The sequence below is a fragment of the Phascolarctos cinereus genome, unplaced genomic scaffold (assembly GCF_003287225.1).
Source record: "Phascolarctos cinereus isolate Bilbo 61053 unplaced genomic scaffold, phaCin_HiC Scaffold_5;HRSCAF=322, whole genome shotgun sequence".
Taxonomy (NCBI): Eukaryota; Metazoa; Chordata; class Mammalia; order Diprotodontia; family Phascolarctidae; genus Phascolarctos; species Phascolarctos cinereus.
Window position 1 is genome coordinate 357553649 of NW_027555958.1, and position 11666 is coordinate 357565314.

The 11666-nt window shown below is 40.1% G+C and overlaps 1 long non-coding RNA gene across 1 annotated transcript; it reads right to left on the reverse strand.

Annotated features, from left to right (window-relative positions):
* Positions 1–1324: 1324 nt before the first annotated feature.
* LOC144457981 (uncharacterized) lies at positions 1325–10634 on the reverse strand. Its single transcript, XR_013487553.1, has 2 exons — positions 10503–10634; positions 1325–1654 (listed from the first exon to the last, which is right to left on the reverse strand). It is a non-coding gene; the product is annotated as an uncharacterized LOC144457981 (long non-coding RNA).
* Between the last annotated feature and the right edge of the window lie 1032 nt (positions 10635–11666).

Genomic DNA, 11666 nt, shown 5'->3' on the forward strand with positions numbered 1-11666 from the left:
TATTTTAACATTTTAATTTATATTTAAATTTTTTTAATTACCAATCAATCTCAACAAGCATTAATTGAGTGCCTACTATGCACCAGGTATTGCACTAGTTGCTGGGGAAATATAATAACTAATTATTGTAAATCAATCCCTTCTCTCAAGGAGCTTTTGTTGTATTAGGGGAATCCATCCATCCCTCCATTCTTCCATCCAGAAGCACTAGAAGCGGGGGGGGGGGGGGGGGGGGGGGGGGGGGGGCGGGAATCAGGAAAGGCATCGTATAGAAAAGTGGTGTTTTAGCTAAGCTTTGAAGGAAACTAGGGAGTTGAATTATTGCGGGTAAGGAGATAGGGCATACCAGGCCCATGGGACAACTAGCTGTACAAAGTCACAAAACTTGGAGTGATATGTGAAGAAAAGCAAGAAGGCCAGTGTGGTTAGAGCAGAAGTGTTCTAAGAGGGAAGAGGAAGAGCACTGCTACTGTGTACAAGTCTTTACCATTTACCAACTAATAAGTCTTTCATGTGTATCAGCAGACTTATGTTTCTCTCCTAACCTACCTTATGAGTCCTAGGACTAGGAGCCCTTCTTCTGGTACCCATACTTAGTGAGTCCTGGCTCTGGGGTAGGGCAAGTGAAGGAAAGGAAACCAGATATTGCTACTCTCATTTTTATACTATTGTCTCTGGGGGCCCTTGGGCTTGAACAGGAAGAATTGCTAGGAGGGACCCTGGTTAAATGCTATTTCTCCTCTAGTTTGAGAATATTTTCATATGTCCCGTGCACCTCTTGGGTTGTCTAAAACAGTCTGCAACTTACATGGACTGATGCTGAGTGAAGTGAGCAGAACCAGGAGAACACTGTACACAGTAACAGTCACGTTGTGCAATGACTGACCTTGACAGACTTAGCTCTTCTTAGCAGTGCAAGGGTCTAAGACAACTCCAAAAGACTCTCGATGGCAAATGTTATCCACATCCAGAGAAAGGACTTTGGAGTTTGAATGCAGATGGAAGCATACTATCTGCTCTCCTTTTCTTTTGTTGTTTTGTTTCTTCTTTCTCGTGGTCCCTGCCATTGGTTCTAATTCTTCTTTATATCATGACTAATGTGAAAATATATTTAATATGAATGAGCCTATATCAGATTGCATGTCATTTTGAAGAGGGTGGGGGAGAAAATTCAAAACTCAAAATCTCACGGAAGTGAATGTTGAAAACTAAAAATAAATTAGTTATTAAAAAAAAAAACCAAACAAACGGTCTCCAGGGGTCTTACACTTTAAAGGTGAGCCAGAGGAGGAATCGTAGTGTGCAAGAAACAGAAAACACGGAGAAAGGACCAGAGGATTTATAAATACAAGAGTAATTTCATGAAAGAAGGATGTGTCGCTCTTTGGTTAGAGTTTAGCTTTCCAAGTGTCTATAGTCAGGTCTTCCAGGGACTCAGGATTTTTTCTCCCCATGCTTCACTTTTGCATCTTGTAGAAATCACCAAGACATCTACAATGAAGAACAGGCAGGCATGCAGCTGTGGCAGCCTAGGGGGAGGGCTTGGGGCATGGTATCATTCTTTGGATCTTCTCAAACCGTAGCTTCTTCAGATTGCTTAGGCTCTGGTCTTGACCTGGTGAATAGCTCTCCAGTTGGTTGTTGTCAAATGATTCTGAAAAAGTGAAAAGAGAGACAGCACCTCCTTAATTCCCCTACTTGGTAATGAGCACATTATACTCCACCTCTGCTACTCAAATACTCCTTCCTGTGTCCTCAGAAGAACCCTGATAGCAGGGTGGTGATGTTGGTCCCAATTTTACCCAGTGAGAATCCAGGGCTCAGAAAAGTGAAGCCATCCCCTTGGGATCCCTCAGTGAGTCAGAAGGACAGTTTTAAATACACCCCACACTCCCTGCCTCAGTCACTCCCTTTGGAGCTAGGTTTTGGTCTCCCTCCACATACCTTATAAGGGAAAAATATGCCCCTTGGGATGAGCTTCAGGATTCCAGACCAAAAGATATGAACAAAAGAGGGGCAGATAATAAAGTTAACGTAAGTTGATTTTTTTCAAAGTTAAAGTTCCAAAGTTTTTGCCTCCCCTTTCCATGAAGCCAAGAGGGGTGGATCAAGGATTCTGGTGGTAAAGTGAACAGGAAAAGGGAGAGTTGCTGTCAGTCACCAGGACTTGGCACATTTATATGGTACCACTGCCCAAATAACTAAAGGTTCAGAGATCTACTGGGAAAAAATAAACCTGGAAAGAAACATTCCCCTTCTAGCCTTATTACTTTGTCACCTCTGAAGAGAAGTAACACAAGGATTTATGAAGAGACAGATGTTAAAAGTGACAAGCATTTAGTGGTTTAGCTTGTCCAAGAGGCAGGGCCTTGATGTCAGATGCTCATTCTACGAGCTTTTCCTTTTTAAAGGTAGAGGCTGGAGAGTTCATATGAACCAAAAATGATGCCCCATTTTTTTCGTTAAGTTCAGATGAATTAACAGTAAATCAATTTGATGAAAAAATACCAGGGGGAAAAACACACAGACTGTCATATAAATTGATGCCAGTAATCTCTTTAGGTCTGGATTCAAATAAATTCAATTAATCTCAAAACAATACAGTTTTTTCAAAGGACCTCCTATATTCTGTATACTGTGCTAGATGCTACAGATAACAAGATGGAAAATTATACCTGCCTTTAAGAAATTTATAATCTAGGGGAAACAAGGTGGAGCAGTGGATAGAGGACTGGCCCTGGAGTCAGGAGGACCTGAGTTCAAATCCAGCCTCAGACACTTAACACTCACTAGCTGTGTGACTCTAGGCAAGTCACTTAACCCCAATTGCCTTACCAAGAAAGAAAGAACGAAAGAAAGAAAGAAAGAAAGAAAGAAAGAAAGAAAGAAAGAAAGAAAGAAAGAAAGAAAGAAAGAAAGAAAGAAAGAAAGAAAGAAAGAAAGAAAGAAAGAAAGAAAGAAAGAAAGAAAGAAAAGAATCTAATTGTAGAAAGGTTAGTTGAGAGACACAGAATGATAGAGTGGACAGAGAGCTATCCTTGGAATCAGGAACTCCTGGGTTTAATTCCTAAGTGAGATCCACAGCAGCTGTTTGATTATGGGCAACTCACTTAACTTCTCAGTCAATGCTCTAAGGAGCTCTCTATCATTTGAAGTTATAGAGTAGCTGCCCATTTGCATGGGAAGGGGAGAAATTTCTCCACCAGGAGTCCACTACACTGATGAGATTACAAGTCTGGATCTAAAAAAAGAAATAAAGAAAGAAAAGGGAGTAACAAGGTAGGTCTTATGCAGAGAAGGAACAAGTGTGATTTCAGAGATACAAAAATGGCTGTTCTACCCAAAAACATCTCTAGCTCTAGTTTTTATGATAATTCCTTATATACCTATCTGACCTCAGATTTATGTCTGGTGAAGTCATTGATAGTAAAAACTGGATGGAGAGAATGGAGGTGGCAAAGAGGAGAAGCTTGTCTCCAGAAGGACACTTTAAAATTCACATATACTATCTAGGGGATGAAGAATGAAGAACCCTCAGGGTTACCTCTAATGTTCTCCTTGAATTGCTAACCCATTCAATTGATTTGGTCAGCTAACTTTGATAGGTACTGTGGGAATAGGAGAGGATGGACTTGTTTCTTTTTCTTTTATAAATATATATATATATATATATATATATATATATATATATATGTATATATATATATACATACATATGTATGTATATATATATATATATGTGTGTGTGTGTGTGTGTGTGTGCGTGTATGTGTGTGTGTGTGTGTGTATACATATACACAGATGTCCCCTACATGTATTATGGGGTGTCATCATATGGCTTGAAGGGAGGCGGAATAGACTTCTATAGACTTTTTTTGCCCCACTTTTCTCCAAAGGAGATTTTAATTCCTGCCAGGAGAAACAGTAGGTTAGGGCCAGAAGCTTGGCTACTCTACTCTCTTCAGAAAAAAAAGAAAGGAAGTACCAGGTTATAATTATATCTATCTATTCCCTTAAATATTATTATTAGTCTAGGGGATGTAGATTCCAAGTTCAAGCTAAACTTTTTGCTATTTATGAATAGGGAAAGAAGGGCCCAACCTTTAAATCCAAGGTTTGACCCCCTTTCCCATTGGTTGACATTTCCACAATGAACACACATAAGAAGCCGTAAAGAAATTCATTTATCCGTGTTGATAGCTAAACAGAAATCAGAGAAAGTACAAACAAAGGAGAATATTTGCCAGAGCCAGGTGATTCAGAGTGAAGTAGCTCTCCTATTGGGAGTGAGATAATTCTACTCAAACCCAAAGGGGAAATTCCCCAAAGTCTCTAATATAACAAGCTGGGCCAGGGACATGATGGAGAAAGCTCCTGCCCAGAATCTTATTTTCCCTTCAGCAACCTGAAGTGAGGTTGGCATAATCTGTCTCCTCTCTTGATGCTGGAAGTCAGAAGTACCTGAAGTAATTACAGAACCTGAAAAGCTCTTCTTCCCATTCTTGTCAGCTCTGCTCCAATCCGCATGCAGATGCAGGGCATTAATTTCTGGAAGAGAGGAGAGAGTCCCATACCAATGTGCTTTGGAACTTGAGTTCCAGAGGAGGAGGAGGGGGAGGAAGGACTGAAAATGAGCTATTCTAATGGGCGTGGGAGAAGGAATAGTAGACCACACCAGCAACTTTGATGTAATCTTTCATATTCCCTCTGCTAAATGCATTTCCCACATGGCAGAAAAACTATCTTTTGGTCAATCTGATTTTCTAGTTTTTAACAAGTTTGTGCTGTATCATAGTTGTTCTATGATAATGAACTGGTAACAGCTGAAGAGCTCAGGTGTTCATATTCCCCCTTCATTTCCTCCTTTTAGAAACCCCTAGTACCAGTTCTTACCTGGATTACTGAATATTTAGTGAAGTATGCCTCACTCGTTTATTGCTTACCTTATCCTACCTTTCTTACTTTACAACATCCCAGCTCAGAGGGGAAAAGAATCTTGGAGACCAGCTGGTTTAACCTCTATTTAAAGAGACTTCTGTTTTATAATATCCTTATCAAGTGGTCTGTAGGTCATCTAGACTTCACTTGAAGACCTCCAGGGATAGAAAAATAAATAGTCTATTTCCTCTTTCACAAAAACTTGAAGGTGGCTATCTTCTCTCCTCCCTCTCCCCACCTCCCCATCTCATAAACCTTTTTCTCTTCTCTAGGCTAAAACATCCTCATTTTCTTTAATAGATCCGCATACAACATGATTTCAAGTGCTTTTTACCATCTTGGTTGCTCTATTACAGATGTTTTCTTTTTTACGTCCTTCCAAAATGTGATATTCAGAATTGAACACAATCCCCAGGTATACTCTGATTCAGGCAGAGTCCAATGGTACTTTCCTGGATACTTGGCCTGGACATGGTCTTTTTAAATGTACTCTTGATTAGGTGGCACAATGGATAGAGAACTCCAGGCCTGTAGTCAGGAAAATTCATTTTCCTGAGTTCAAATCTGGCCTCAGACACTTACTAGCTGTATGACCCTGGAGAAATCACTTAACCCTGTTTGCCTCAGTTCCTCATTTATAGAATGAGCTAGAGAAGGAAATTACAAATCACTTTACTATCTTTGCCAAGGAAACCCCCAATGAGGTCATGAAGAGTTGGATACAACTGAAATGAGTGAACAACAAAAATTTGGCGATAGCATACTGCTGACTCATTTGAGATCACTATCTACTGTAACCTTTTTTTCTCCATGCAGAATGGTGGCTTACACTATTATTGGGTAGCTGCTAAAGGAATCTTTGAGTAGACCTCTTGGTGAGTGCTCTAGAACCTGAATTCCTGGTTTGGCAAATTCCCTGGAATGGTTTGACCAAACTCAATCAAAACTGGGTCCTTTGTAAAATATATTTTATTGTTCCTCCAATATTGACCCTGGGATTTCAAGCAGGTAGGGGTGTGTGTGTGTGTGTGTGTGTGTGTGTGTGTGTGTGTGTACAGTGATAACTTCTAACAACCTTCTTCTTTTACCTAGTCACTATATTTTGATGCTTTTGGTACTTCTAGCTCAGTTTTCTGGCAGGGCCAGAACTGTCCACCCAAAATGCCAGGCTTTAATATGCTCTAGAAAGTGTCTAGGTGTCTGGCCTCAGACACTAATTAGCTATGTGACCCTGGGAAAGTCACTTAACTCTGTTTGCCTCAGTTTCTTTGTTTGTAAAATGAGCTGAAGAAAGAAATGGGAAAACCATTTCAATATCTTTGTCAAGAAAACTCTAAATGGGGTCATGAAAAGTTGGACATGACTGAAACAGCTGAACAGCAAAGGGTGCTCTAGAAATGGCCTCTCAGGCTCCTTCTAGATTTCTCTGTAAGACAGAATAGGAATTGACTTCTTTTGAGTTAAGCCTTTTCATAACTCTGGCCAGTTGGTAGACTTTTTGCCCAGAAATACTGCTACTAAACATTTACTTCAAAGATATCAAAGGCGAGAGAAAGTATTCTTATATATATAAAAATATTTGTAGCAGCACTTTTTTAATATTCAAGAACTGGAAATAAGGTGGATATCAATCAATTGGAAAATGACTGAACATGGCATATGAATGTTATGGAATATTATTGTATTATAAGCAAGAAGAAAAGGGATGGATTCAGTGAGGCCCAGGAAAGGCTTTGATGCAGAATGAATTGAGCAGAACCAGAAGAACAATTTATACAATGACTATAATTACAGAAAATAAAACAACTTTGAAAAACTTAAGAATGCTGATCAATGCAATGACCAATTGTGATTCCAGAAAACAAAGGGCAATGCATGCTTCCCACTTCTTGAATGAATGAAAAACATTTATTAAGTGCCTATTATGTGCCAGGCACTGTGTTTAGGTACTGATAACTATGCAAATACAAAAGCAAAGACAGTTTCTCTCAAAGAGTTCATACTCTAAGAAGGAAACAACACAATTTTAGGAGTGGTGGCCTTGGAGGGATACTTTGTCAGTCAGTTAATAAGCACTTATTAATCACCTACTATGTGCCAGCACTGAGCTAAGTATTGGAGATTTAAAAAAAAAAGGCAAAAGACAATCCCTGCCCTCAAGGAGCTTTACAATCTAAAAGATAGACAGTGGTGAGTGGGGCCATAGGGGAAATACATTGACATGCCATTCAGGAACAATGGCAGGGTTGATTTGATCTTGGTTCATGGTTCCAAAACTGGAAGGGCAGAGTGAAGGGCACCAATGGTAACCTGGCTTTGGAAGATGTAAGGAGGTGGCAAGAGAGGAGGGTGTGAGGGGAAGCACAACTGGGGTTTTCCTGAAACAGTGTTTGGAAAGGCTGAGGTCATGGACTACAGGTGAAGAATGAGGCATGCTTTTAAGACACAATGACTTAGCTTGTTTTGCTTGTTTATGTATTTGTAACTAGGGAGGGCTTCTATTTAGGTAGTTAGAGTGAAGAAGGAGTTGGTTGGAAATGAAAGTGAGACAAAGAGAGAAAGAAAGTGTTAATGAAACTCAGATAAGCAGAAAACCTTTATTCTTATTACAGTCACATTTCACATGCACATAAAACTGCATATAACAGGTCATACTATCTTATACAGTCTTCTTTTTCTGTCCATATTTGTTGATTTATTGAAGCTCTTAACAAAAAAAGAAAATTTTTAAATGGCTCTTTAAAATAGTGCTTTCTAAATTGACAGGGAACATGATATAATGGAAAAAGCAATGAACAAACCTCAGGTTTGAACCTTGACTTTTCCCTGGGCAGGTCATTTTACATTTATGAGTCTCAATTTCCTCATTTGTAAAATGTTTGTGGTCAGTCATTTCCAACTCTTCGTGACCTCATTTGGTTTTTTGTTTGTTTGTTTTGTTTTGTTTTTGCCAAAGATACTGGAAGGTTTGCCATTTCCTTGTCTAGCTCATTTTACAGATGAGGAAACTGAGGCAAACAGGTTCACTTGATTTGTCCAGTGTCACAAAGTTAGTAAGTGTTTGAGGCCAAATTTGAACTCAGGAAGATGAATCTTCTGATTCTAAGCCCAGGGCTCAATCCATTGCATCACCTAGCTACCCATTTGGAAAATAAAAATTTTAAATTGTGCTTTTGAATACAGATGATAAAATGTGGATTGAGTGCTTTTCTAACTGTAAAGTGCTGTAGAAATGTAGCATTATACTCACAAAGAGACTCTCCTACCAATCCTTAGGATTCCTTTGCAAATTATTCAGTCACAGAATTTGAGATGAGAAGGGATCTCAGTGGCTATCTTGCCCAACTTATACACAAAGGAATCTCCACTATAACAACCTGACAAGTAGTCATCCGGCCTCTACTTGAAGATCTCTGTGTCCAGGAGAACCCAGCATCTCTGGAGGCAGGGCACTCCACTTTGGAACAACTCTAATTGTTAGAAAGTTTTTACTGACATCAAGCCTAAAGTTCTGAATCTTTGAAATCTTTGAAACTTCTGCCCATTGCTGCTAATTCTTACCTTGGGGCCAAGCAGAAAAAGCCTAATTGCTCCTACCTTTCAGAGAGGGGAATCTCCATATTTTTGAGTATTATATTAACAAGTTGTGAATCTGTTCTGACAGTGATTTTTCATTGCAGAAGACTGGGGATTTTTGGATGATTCTAGAATAGTTTGAGTATAAAGACCAAGACAGTTTTGTTTAGTAGGTACAGAGGCAAGGGACGGATAGCTATAAAATAAGAGAAAGTTAGAGTTGAAAGGGACAACCCATTTCCCAACTCCCCGTCTTCACACTGTCTATCTTCCCCTCCCCCCCATGCTTGGAATTCTCTCCATCCACACCTCCACCTCTAAGCTTCTCTATCTTCTTTCAAGACTCAGCTCAGATTCCATCTTCTTCAAGAGAAGTGTTTCTTGCCTTTCCCTGCCCTGCCTTGCCTCTGAGAATCTGCTCAGTATTTACTTACTCTTTCATCTACTCTCTCTGTCTGTTTATAGATAGATAGGTAGATAGATATCAACAGATAGATTGATAGTTTTTTTTTTTAACATGTCTTCCCCATTCTATTGAGTTCCTTAAAGTTAGGGACAGTTTTTTATTTGTTTGTTTGTTTGTTTTGCTTTGCTTTATATCTCCAGAGTTTAGCACAGTGCCTGGCACACAGTAAGCTCTTAATAAATGCTTGTTGATTGGTCAATCTTTGGGCAGCCAGTGACAAGTTTCCCCTCCAATTCCATCTAGGAGAACTCTACGTTTTGTAAAGGGATAATGGGGTATCAACTCATCTTTTCATTGCATTTTATCATATTAATACCTCTGTCTGTACCTGCCCCTTTCTGTAAATATGTCAACTGAATCTGAGGGATGGGGAAACCAGACCCCACCCCTCCCCTCCCCTCCAAGTCATCATGATAAATACAAGGGCATAAAAGGCAAGGTCAGCCCAAGTGTGTGCATCCACATCAGCTTTCACAGAACCAACAATGACACATGTCATGGATGATTCATACTGATGAATCATTTTCTCACCCTCACTTAGGAATGGTCTGATGTGACCCACAGGAGAAGACATGTTTGTTTTTCTTGGTAACCACCTAAATTTCTCAAGCAGCTGTTTATTCCTTGCACTTGCCATTCTATTTTCTGAAAAAGGAAATCAACGCTGTGGTGCATTTTGGCTGACAGTGAAACCAAAGGTCTCTAGGGTTCTTAATTGTGGGACAAGAGAATTGGCATATGAGAAAGAGAATCGGAATTGGAGTGTCTGGTTCTACTCCAGGCTCTTCTACTTCCTAGCTATATAACCTTGGGAAAATTGCTAAAACTCTCCAGTCCTCATTTTCCTCATATATAAAATGGTCATCATACTACAGTACTCATTCTACCATTTTTTAATGTGCCATATAAATGCATGAGATCTTGTTATTATTAATAGAAAATATGTGCTTGGAAGGAACTCTTCAAGTCCATGTTGAGAGAAAGCGAATCACCATCACTGGTCTTCTCTTGGCTGATAAGATCATAGATTTAGGGCTAGAAGTGGCCCAGAAGTCATCTACTCTAACCCTTTCGTTTTACAAATAAGGAAACAGATCCTGGGAGAATAAGTGACCAAAGTTATACATGTGGTTAAGTGACAGGGGAAGATCTCAGTGGTGGGGAACCTGCAGCTTCGAGAAGGCCACATGTGGCCTTCTAGGTTCTTGGGTGAGGCCTTTTGACTAAGTCCAAGTTTTACAGAACAAATAATTTTATTAGGGGGGATTTGTTCTGTGCAGTTTGGATTCAGTCAAAAGGCCACACTTCAGGATCTAGAGGTCCACATGTGGCTTTGAGATCACAGGTTCCCTACCCCTTAGGTGCTCTGACATTATGTCCACTGTTTTTTAACCTAGACCATGATGCCTATAATTTAGCTACTGTGCTATTTTCCATTACTAAATTGCTTCATGATTACTTAGCATGTGTTTTATGGGGGGTCTGCTTTCTCGAAAGTTCGGTAGTAGCATTATCCACTTACTTTGTTCTCTGGCCTGATGGTTAGGCACAAGTTACTCCTATGTGCTTTTCTTAGAAAATCTGCAACTTCCCTGGCTCTGCTGCCATTTCTTGTGTCCAGAAAGTCCATTCTCAGACTTCTTGTCTGTGAGCTATTCTCAGGAAGAGGAAAAAGAAAGGCAAATGATATTCAGCAATTCTCCTTTGGCCCCAGTTAGGGACATTTTTCATAACCCCTGTGGATCACCATCACCAACTGCTGTGCTCTTAGGATCTCTCCAGAAGAAAAGTGGAAAAAAATTGAAAGGGCAATCCCTGCCCCCACCCCCACCCCCACCCCAAGTCCTCAGGAAAGTCTGGAACAAAGGGATGGCTCCTTTAAAAAGACCTGATTAGACTCCCAATTGTTTGAACCAACAATTCATATGGATGGTAGGCCAACTCTCATTGAAATTTAACTGGGAATTACCTAGTTATCCTCTTTAGTCTTCTTAAGAAGGCAGCAATGGGTATCTACCCCTTTATTTTCTCCATCCAGGACTGTGATTTTATTGATAAAAGGAATTTTCTGGGGTGTAATGGAGTGTTCAAGGAGGACTAGTATGTCTGGTGTGAAGCTTCTTTTCCACCTTGATATCTACCTGGCATTCAATTCTCACTTGTGGCTGTAAGAAGTTGTACCATGCACAGCAGCCATACATGGTAAACCATCTTGGCAAATAGGCTAAACCGATGGGCCTCAAATACATCAGTGAGTTGGAGGGTGTCTACCCCAAACATATGAAGACTTCCTCCTAGCAGAATGGGTGGATGAGAACAACCTGTTCTAAAGGCCATAATGGTGGTTGAAGGAGGTGCTGTGGAACACTTGGTCAGACATAGAAGATGACAGAGTAATCCACTGCGTTAGGGGCCATGGCATGTTGTCTTGACTTCTGTCTTGCCACTGGCTTTGGATGAGTGGAAGAGAAAGTGAAGCTGATGACTTTCTTCAGCTCTGCCCCACTTAAATCCATATAACATGAGTCAAGATATCAGCTGGGATGCCATTGGCCCTCTTTGAAAATGCAAGACAGTCATATGCACCAAGTGGTATAGCATCCAAATTCTTAGAGGAGAAGTTAAGTGAGTTACAGGAAGAAACAGATAGCAAAACTATACAAGTAGGGGATCTCAACCTCTCAGA